Consider the following 10,280-nt stretch of genomic DNA (forward strand, 5'->3'; position numbering starts at 1 on the left):
CACACACACACACACACACACACACACACACACCCACACACACACACACACACGTGCCCAATCTTCATCCTTTCCATTCCCAACCTCTTTGATCTGTCATTTGCATTTCTGCGCCTAGAGGCTGGAAATTATGTGGATGAGATTTTTTTTTAATTTCCCTCTTCTTTTCCTCCATCTCTTTTTCTTGTATATCTTAACACCTGATATCAGACCCATGAGCTAACAGATATGAGTTGTGTTCTGTGTAGGCAAGATTCAGCCCAGCCGAAAAACATGAAAAATGTCATCGCACTATTGTTCTGATTTACTTTTGACTTTATGACATAAGCCAGTCTACAATATGGTAAATATTTGCTTATTCATAATAACTTTTACATTTTCAGCGTTTAACGGTGGGGTACATCATTTGAGGTGGATTTAAAAAGTTAAAAGTTCAATATTTTCTCTATTTAGTGTCAGAACCGGAACAGATGGTAGACCCAAACGCTTAACGGGATATCAAGGAAGTCAGGTGTGAGGAAACAATATGGTGATTGCAGGACCGGAGGAGCAAGCAGCTCACGGAATCGGAGAGTGATCAGAATGCGGAAGTGAGTGAATTTGCCGAGACGGGAGATCGGACCGTGGTCAGGGACAAAACGGGTAGATAGCCGGAGCGGGAGATCAGAGCGTGGTTGGTGGGCAAAAACGGGTCAATAGCCGGAGCGGGAGATCAGAACGTGGTCATTAGGCAAAAACGGGTCAATAGCAGGAGACGATCGGGGAATCAGAGCAGACGAGTGGGATACGGATGAAGATGGGACAAACGGGAGCCAGAGTCAAAGTGCTTGCGTTGCGTATGCGGAGGTTCGCTGATGGACTGACAAGGAGTTACTGGAGTACTGAGTTTAAATAGGAGGTGAATCAATCAGGCAACGAGCAGCAGTTTGGGCGGGCACAGGTGAGGGCAATGGGTAATCATGACATTTAGTATGTGTTATCAATGCCCAACTGAGTTCTACACATTATGCATACATTTTTTTCACCGTGCCTATCTGATTTTATCCTACTTTAAGCACAGCTACTTCGGGACTCAAGATGGAAAGAAGATGGAAAGCAGGGAAGAGGGATGAAGAGTGATTTCATGCGTTTCCAGTTTGTTTTTGATAGTGTAGCTTGAAATCGTAAAAGTAAGAACAGGTCTGTTTTAAATACAGTGCAAACGCCAACCTAAACCCCCAAATAGATGAAGAAAAAATAATTTATTAGTAAGCCAACCAGGGCCCCTTTTTCAGCCCAAGAGTTTTCGGCCCGAAGCCGGCCCACTTAACTATGGAAGAGGAATTCGAATGGATGGAAAAGCAGCGAGCTCTTGTGATGCATTTTTGTTGGGAAGAAATTCAGATATATGTTAGAAAGGTACCAGAAAACACTTCACCATTTTAATTCAAAGAACACTTTTTTGAAAATTCTGATGTAGATGACAAAATTTTTATTTGAATTCAGAATTGCTTTTTACCTAACCAACAGATTGTTAGGCTTTACACTAAACTCTTATCAAGTAGCTCCACTACACATATTTTAAGTAGGCTACTTAAAAAGATCAAAATCCTCCTAAGCAAAGCACTGGTCTCTGCATGTTTGTTTATCACATGAGAATTTCCTTTTCCTTAACTCCAAAGGTTAATTAACATTGAGCTTCTTAGCCTAGCTTTCACAAATTTCAAAGCACAGAAGGTCCGCTCACATGTGACCTGAGTACAGGAAAGGCTCAACAGGAACTTATATGTCAGCCCAAAGACATTGTAGGTATCTGAATTTATATTGTGAGAGGACCTGCTTTATCCTTCTTTTTCTTTTTTTTTTTTTCTTTTTTTTTTCTTTTCTTTTTTTTCCTGAGCTTTTTTGTAGCGTTTTTCTTCTTTGTACAGCATTTTGATGTATAGACATCCATTATATTTCATTATCTCATTATCTTTGATTAAAAAACCTGATAATGTATTTGCTGGGGATTTTGGTATTTTTCTCTTCAGTGTTGGTGAGCCCATTGTATGCAAAGTAAAATTGGATATACATAAACGAAAAACAAAATTTATACGGGTAGGTCTATTGCCACTAAACATGTTGAGTGGTTGAAAGCAAAACATGTTCATAGATAGGTTATCACACTTTAAGTTCATCTCCAATAAATGCACACTGGCATGCATTGTGTCACAAAAAAACCCACATGCTAAAGTAGTGTTTCTGTAGTGCAGTGGTTCGCACATTCGCCTAACAAGCGAAGGGTCTCTGGTTAGAAACCAGCTGGACACATTTGTTTGCCTGGAGAGGGATGGACGCCACCATGCTATACTAGCCCAAGACACATCACAGGAAATGGTGCCTCTACAACTCTAGTGGTTAAGGGATCCACCCACCACCAAAGTAGAAATAAATTTTTACAGGCATGTAATATAAAAATAGAAAAAAATATTCCAAAAAAGTACTTATGATACGTGTATTGGTAGGGGTAGCTTGAGGTTTTCAGTTATCATACCGCTGTAGAGAAAAGAAAAACAACTATATTTACATACATGATAAGATAAACACAATTTAATTGCATTGCTTTGGTCACGTGACATATTTCTAGTGGTGTCTATCCAAGAAAGTTGCAGCTTCTTCAAATGCATCTCAAAATATATTACCCAAAGAGAAACATGTGCAGGCGGAGCTTTGCCAAAGGCTTCTGCTTGCTTTTAGATTCATTTTTTTTTATCTTCCTTATCCTCCCACTAATGTCTGTGGTACGCTAACAAAATGCTTGTTAGCGTTAGCGCGGTTGCCTGGGAGCACAAGCTTTGATATGTTGTCAGGCCAATATGGCGGCGCTTCCTGATTACCTTGCTAGCCCGCCGCATGTTTATTGATTGCGAGTGAATAAAGTGCGAGGCGGCGGAACGCATTCACTCTGCCGTCTTTTGATGTGAAAGCCATGCCGCGTCAGCTCGGCAACGGCCGCACGACGCTTACGCTGTAATGCCGGTCTATTATTTTTTGTTGTTTTTCCCGCTTTTGAGCCTTACTGTCACGGCAGAGAGTGAAGAAAACGAGTCGAGCGGAAACAAATGACTTTACTGCGAGCTGTCTGTGCAAGTTTGCGTTGTTGCCGTGTGTTCCGCTGACGTTTGCTGGTGCACGACTGCTTCTTCCTTGACGTGTTTGTGCTTTTATGTCATTGCCGGCTTATCACACTTGGATCTTCTGACGTTCGCCTCGCCCACTTACATGTCCTATATGTATTTATAACATTAGAAAAGCATCATTAATCTGCCGCAAGAATTGTTCAAGAGTAAATCATTATGCCTTGTCTTCCTGGGTGAAAAACAAATGGAAAATCGCGCCTTCTCAGTTTCCTTTCATGTCAAACTATTAATGTCTGGTGTGCCTCTGTGTATCAGAGGGTACGCAATGGGTTATGAATGGGTACAGGTCTTTCCAGTCCCTATTCACCTGTCCCTAAATATCCTGAGACTTCATAAGGGCACTTTGGCACGCAAACTTGGTCAGGTCAGCTTCATTTTTAGACATTAATATTACTATCCATACGGTCATCACCTTTTCACGGGTCGATCCTGGTTTGAGAGGTTTGGTTTTTGTTTTCTGTTTCAGAGAGTTTTATTGTTGTTTTTGACTCTTTGTTTGTTACTTTGATGAGGTATTTGTGATTAAATACCACCATTTTTAGCACCTGAACATAATTCCTGCTTCCATGTGTTTTGATCCAATGCAAATCATAACAAAATTTAGGCAAACTAGGCCCTGTGGGCCACAATTAGCCGTCAAGTTTTTTTAATCTGGGTTTCTTATGCTTTCTTACAATAAATAGTGTGGTTCTGTTTTTATTATCGGACACATGCAAAGGAGATTGCATAGGATGCCGTGGTTGTTTGTTATTTTTAGTATTGCTCACTGTTATTCATTATTTTGACTAGTATTCACTGTTTTCATCATTGTCATTATGTTGCTGTTATTTTATTATCACATCCTTTAGGGCATATGTGCTTTTTGTAACCTAGGAGATTTGAAAAAAAAAAAGACTCAGGGGATGACCTTTAGAATGGGTGGCAATTTTGCTTATTGTACAGCTCTCTCCTGATCTCTTTGCAAGTTCAAAACCCTATGATGTTGTTATTATCTCCTTGTTTAAAAGCTTGGTAGATTACCACCCCTTAGCCACTAAGCCAGTCACAGTTTTTGAAACTGGTGAGATGGCTCAGCGCCTGCTAGCTTCCATTCAGCCACTAATTGGAAATCTGATTGGCTACACAAAATGTTCTTTCCAAGACTGATTACATGGGCCGGGTCCTGCAAATCTCATCCCGAAAGCATCCGGGTAGATTTCTGAGGCTTGCAACAAGTAATGGTGGAAATGTGGATGGTTAAATGCTTGAATATGAAAGCAGACATCTGCAAGCAGTGCAACCAGGGAGAAGCTATGACAGGGAGCTGACAAAAACTTTGGAGTTACTGTATTTATAAAGTGATCCATTATTAACTGATGTAAAATGAAATATAGCATATTCATTTTAATATTTTTTCGTCGTGTATTTACAAGATATCGGAGGGAGACTGTATCCAAACATTTCGTTTTTATTCCTTGCCAAATCCTTCTGTCAAAGTTAGACAAATTCTCTACCCTTAAAGCTGCTTCCTTGGAAGGAACTAATAAAAAAAGCTCATGTCATATTACATTATGAACATCAAAAAATTTATGTTTACATCATCCAAGTGGTGCCAATTAAACATGATAAATTATTCAAACATTTATCTCCTCCCGCGACGTGCCTTGGGAATTTTTAATCAAGCTCGGCTATTTGCTTGAAATTAGCGCTGTCGAGCACGTGCTTCGTGTAAAATCCCTCGAATCATGCAAGATTTATCAATCAGAAATATGTTTGGCTTGATTTGGCTCTTAACTGGTAAGAAGGAATGATGAGTTTTGGGGGGTTGCTTTGTAAACTACAACTGTATTTTTTAGCTTGTTTTAGGGGCCTCAAAACCAAACTACTTTTGGCAATTTAAACCAACTTACATTTCTTGGGGGTTTCTTTTATACAACACAATCACAATTTTAGGATTAGATAGTTGTCGTCGTAGTTATCATTATTTACTCCAATATGAACATGTATCTAAAGACTTACAAAAGAAAAATAATTTTTTAAAAAGGGTTAGGACTAACAGTGATCCCTCCTTTATTGTGGCATTTAGGTGAACCCTTGATAGATAAAATCAAAGTTGAAATTTTTTTTTTACCCCGGTAGCACAGGAACTTTCAAATTGATGATATGCTTCACCGTTAGCATCCATGAGCACTTTCTCTAACAGGGCATTGCGTATGAAGTCACACATCCTCTTATGGGAAAGTGGGATATGATGGCAATTAAAGCAAAGACAAAATCTGAGATTTATATGCACCTTATGGGTGTAAAAATACGGTACGTTACCCCCAGATTACTTACACCCAGAAGTGGCATGTTACTCTTGCTATAAATTACAGTATATACTCACATTAATGCCGACCACCCAACTCTGATTTAAAATAGCCACATCATAAAAAACTAAAAAAACATGTACACCAACCTGTGTAAGCAGTAAAGCCTTCACCTTTATTTGGCTGGCCTTTGCAGTCTTGAAAGCTTGTAGATGAAAACTTAGCAGAGACACTCCATATCCAAATCCAATTTGGCTTCAGACCACTTGAAGACTTACTTCTACCCAAGACATTTCATTTTTCTCCAGGCAGGGTGTATTGCAAATACAAGTTTACAAAGAAATAGAACAAAATTTAACACATTTTCACTGTAAATTATGTGCTCACATTAATATACTCATATAAAGTGCCCACAAATTTCACTATATTAATTTATAGTTGTTAATACGGCTTAGATGCAAGTATATAGGATCTCTGTGACGTCAGATTCAGTGTCCTCATATTCCGTGCATGAAACAGAAACAACATAACTATAAGCAGGTGAACTTTGTAGGTAAATATATATATATAAACTTGCTGGTGATGTCACAAGTTTTGGATTGACAGTTAGTGCTAAGAAGAAGTTGTCACTAAAAATGTGCCATCTGTGAGTAGCAGAACTATGCACCCTATGAAAGGGTAGTCAAGTTACAGTATTTTACAGGTAACATGTTACATTACTTGTTACCGAGAGAAGTCATTGCTTTCTAGGAATGGGTTCCTTTGTAACGTATTGGTAACAACACCCGTGTATCTCCCTCCTTGAAACATGCTTTGATTTCGTTTGGGTCCTACCAATTAACGTATTCATGATATTTATATATTTACATATATTTATAAGGGCTGGAAACCCTAAGGAAGGGAGGGCAAAGGGAGGTGTGTGTGTGTGGCTTTACAAATTGCTAATGACATGCAAATGGGGTTGTAATGTTTTGTTCTCTCCCAAGCCTATTCCCAACCAGTTAGCGATTCCGCTATGAGAATTAATTACATGTCTGAATATGGGGTCACATGTCAGAGACCAAGGAATTGTTGGAACAAAAGCTGATTTTTCAAAATTGTACTTTATTTTCTATTTTGTTTTTTTGGGCGGGGTGCTTTGAGACCAAAAAAAGGGGCAGCGTGTGCGGAGAAACTGTGATACCGCCTAAACATCACACGCCTCACATTGCTTATTGAGTAAATTCAGTATGTTAATCAAGGCTCAGTCCCTTGCCCGTGGTTTCAATTTCTCACAGTTCTGCGGCGTTGATTTGCTCAGGCGTTTATTGAGAAACAAACAACAACATTAATTTAATAGTCAACACTTAGCGAGCGGTCCCCTGGAGTTTTGAATTAAGTGTTAGAATTTGATTAAATAGATAAGACGCTTCCTCCCCGTGAGGCTGAGCGCACCACTGTATCAAATTAAGGAATCAGAGGCAGCCAAGGTTCCCACTGTTAAAGATCTAATTATTGCAAACACAATAAACAGCTTGATTGTTTTTAATGTCGCCCACTGCGGCGCAACACCCGCCTTCACTCACCCCCTTAAATTGTTGCACAAATCTGTGTTACAGTATATTTTGTACATGCTTTTGCATCAGAGGATATACTGCGAGAAAAAAGATGTCTGCTGCTGTTGATCTCATCTAGGACAATTGCCTGAATACTTATTTCCAGTTCAGTCTAGGAATTCATATGTCTTTGTACAGTTTATTTAGCCTGCCACATGGCCAAATTACAACATCCATAGCATGACATCCTAATTGTTTATCCCATTCAACAAGTTCATTTCCAATGTGGTTCAAATTTAGCTGTCCTTTCAACATCTGGAAAAAATACATTTTTTTTTAACTCTTACCTTCCAACCAACACTCTAAAAACAGTTGGGTCAAAAATAACCAACATTTGTGTCAAGTGGTGTGGATTTTATTTCTATTTTTTTGGGGGACAAGAGAGTATAGCACAAAAAAGGGACTAGTTCATTTTGTTTAAAACAACCCAAAAACAAGAAGTTTTCTGTAAAATGACCTAGAAAATGTGGTCAAATCGACGCACATTTTGGGTTGGTCCGGTTTTTGACGAGTGATGTGCGGTGAGGTTTGTGTCTTGTGAGGCACAGTCTATCTATCTATCTAATCTGGTCATATCCCCCGAGAGAGGTGGCCACCAGCAAGACAATTGTCACTGGGCGTTTCGACCCCAAACTACAACGCCCTCGAGTTTGGCGGGCCGAAGTCACTGCTCATCTTCTCCTAGTCCCCAGCTAAACTCCTCTCTCATACTCCAGAGCCAGCAAGAGGCCCTCTCTGTGGCTTCCCCCACTTTATGGGCAGCTGCCTTCCTCTCCCTTGCACTTATTTCCAATCTGGATGGTTTTTTGAGCCTCTTCTGACCACAATGTCTGGCCTCAAGGAAGTTTGGACTACCTGGGCAAAGTGTAACTTCCTTCCCAGGTCTACCCTCATCTGTCATGCTGGTGCTGTTTGCAGGAGGCTCTTCCTGGTCTTCTTGGAGGATACTGGTTTCTCCCCTTCCCCGACGGACTCGATGGAATGTGTTGGACTAGGTTGAGGTTGGTGATTCTTCCACCTTTCCTGCTCCAAGATGTAAGCCAGTGCACCGAGGACGTAGTCGTGGCGCCAGCAGTCTCTGCCCAAACACCCAAACAAGTTAAGCACCTCGGCACCCAAGTTGGTCATGCTTTCGTCCCACCAAATGAAACGGGACAGAAGAAAGCGGCCATGTCAGATTTGAAAATAAATTAACCACATCTTATCCACCATTTGATTGGCAGAGAAAAAAAACAGTACATAAACTGTAGAAACAGATATTGTATTGTCTTAACTTATGTATAAACTATATGTGCTGGTCCTTTAGGATAAAAGCAGAAATGGTGTCCCTATCACCCTAGTGGTTAAGGGATCCATCCAACCAACCAGATAGGTGAAGCTCCATTACCAATAAAAAAGGCATGTAACGAGGAAAAATAAATCCTTTTAAGGCTTGACTTACTGTTAGCTTGCTAATACTGTCACTAATTCTATTATTTGGAAATTAGGTGTGCACCAAATCAGAATCCTTGTTCTCACGATTGCTTTTTGCTATGAGGCAAGAGAATTGCATGCCTGACTCCGCATCTTCAAACCCTAACCAAAGTAGTAGAACACATAATAAATGCATTCAAAATATTCGTATTATGCGAAAATTCTGCCTTTTTGAAAATCGTTTTTTAAATCTGAAGTTAAATAATAAAGAACATTCAATATATTTGTAATTAATGCACATTTTCCTCAATGCACATCACTGTTTTCGACCCCAGGGTTCTAGAATAAAATCAAACCCAGTTTTTAATGTCTTTCAACTTATTTTTGACCAGTTTTTGCTGCTTGGGAAGACACTCAAAAATGTGAATAGAGAGCGACTGAGTAATGACTCAGTCCAAGAAAAATATTTATCTAGCAACAAATTAATTCTTGATAATCACCCTTTGGAGTGTGATTTAAACCACTCTCTCTTGCATGTCCAAATTTAATGAATTGATATCATCACAGTTGCGCGGGGTCGAGAGCGGGGGTGAAATCCATCATCATCATTTAATGTGCTCCCTCTCCAAATCTCATCCTCTCTAAGGCAACTCTGACATTTTGAGAATTCTTTGATTAACATAATTAGACAACTTTGATGGGAGATTTGCCAAAGCCTCCCTTTTTCTTGTCTCTGCTGGCGTCCCCCTTGCTATAATGCTGCGAGGATTAGCGCCGGCATTTGTAATGGTGCGATCCACCAGGAAACATACAACGGCGAATGAGATGATATTGTGATCATATTGTTGTTTTCCTTCAGTTGGATGGGGTCCCTCGATAACAGCCAGTTGGGTAGTGTTGGGAGTAATGCCTTACAAAGAAACGCCATCGTGGAACACAATTACTTTTCTCGGTAATAAGTACTGTAATGCATGATAAAAAAATTTAACTCAACCATTATTTCAACATGGTACTTCTAAGAAGCACCCCATGGATTTCAAAGTATACAGTTTGATGACGTATTTTACTTCTATGCTTTACATTTACAACGATAAAATATAATTCTGAAATCAAGGGTTCTCTTTACATGTGCATATTTGGTTGTGTGTCAGTGCCAGTAGTGAACGGTAGGCACAGAGCAGAGGTGACATCTTGGGCACAGGCCTGGGCCCGAACCCGGCCAGAAATGTGGGCATAAAATGTCAATCTTGAAGTAGGGCCGGGCCCCGCGAGCCAGCCTTCTCACTCTGACTGATTTAAAAAAAAATATATATATATTATCCATTCGTCATGTGTTCTACGTTCCTTTTCTTCGTGGAGGAACTGCACAGCATGCAAGCTACCCTGACAACTTGGGAAAGATTTTTGCAGTCTTTGACAAGCAGTTCGTTGTCGGAAACTGCGAATATCACGTTTTCGAGGTGGGTAGGGTAGCGTGCATGCTATGCAATTCGGAGCCAATGTCCACACCTCGGCGCCGGGCTGTTCGTTGTTGGATACGGCAAAAATCACCCTTGCGTAGTCTTTAGGGTAGTGTGCATACTGCGTACCTCCGCGCAGGGTTTTTGTTGTCAGAAACGGCCCAAATCTCCTTTCCTCCCCACAAATAAAATGTGAAAATTCGGGTTTTTGTCTTGCTTGGTCACTCAAATGAAGTTAATCTGTCGGGTTTGGGCTTGTTTGGGTTTTTATACCCCCGGGCTGGGTCGGGTTGTGTCGGGCTAACAAGTTGATCACAGAGACCATCATTGAGCTAAGTAATTACTTTTTAAATGAAATATCCA

Source organism: Urocampus carinirostris, chromosome 11 (assembly GCF_059441175.1).
Source record: "Urocampus carinirostris isolate Australia breed hairy pipefish chromosome 11, RoL_Ucar_1.0, whole genome shotgun sequence".
NCBI classification, from domain to species: Eukaryota; Metazoa; Chordata; class Actinopteri; order Syngnathiformes; family Syngnathidae; genus Urocampus; species Urocampus carinirostris.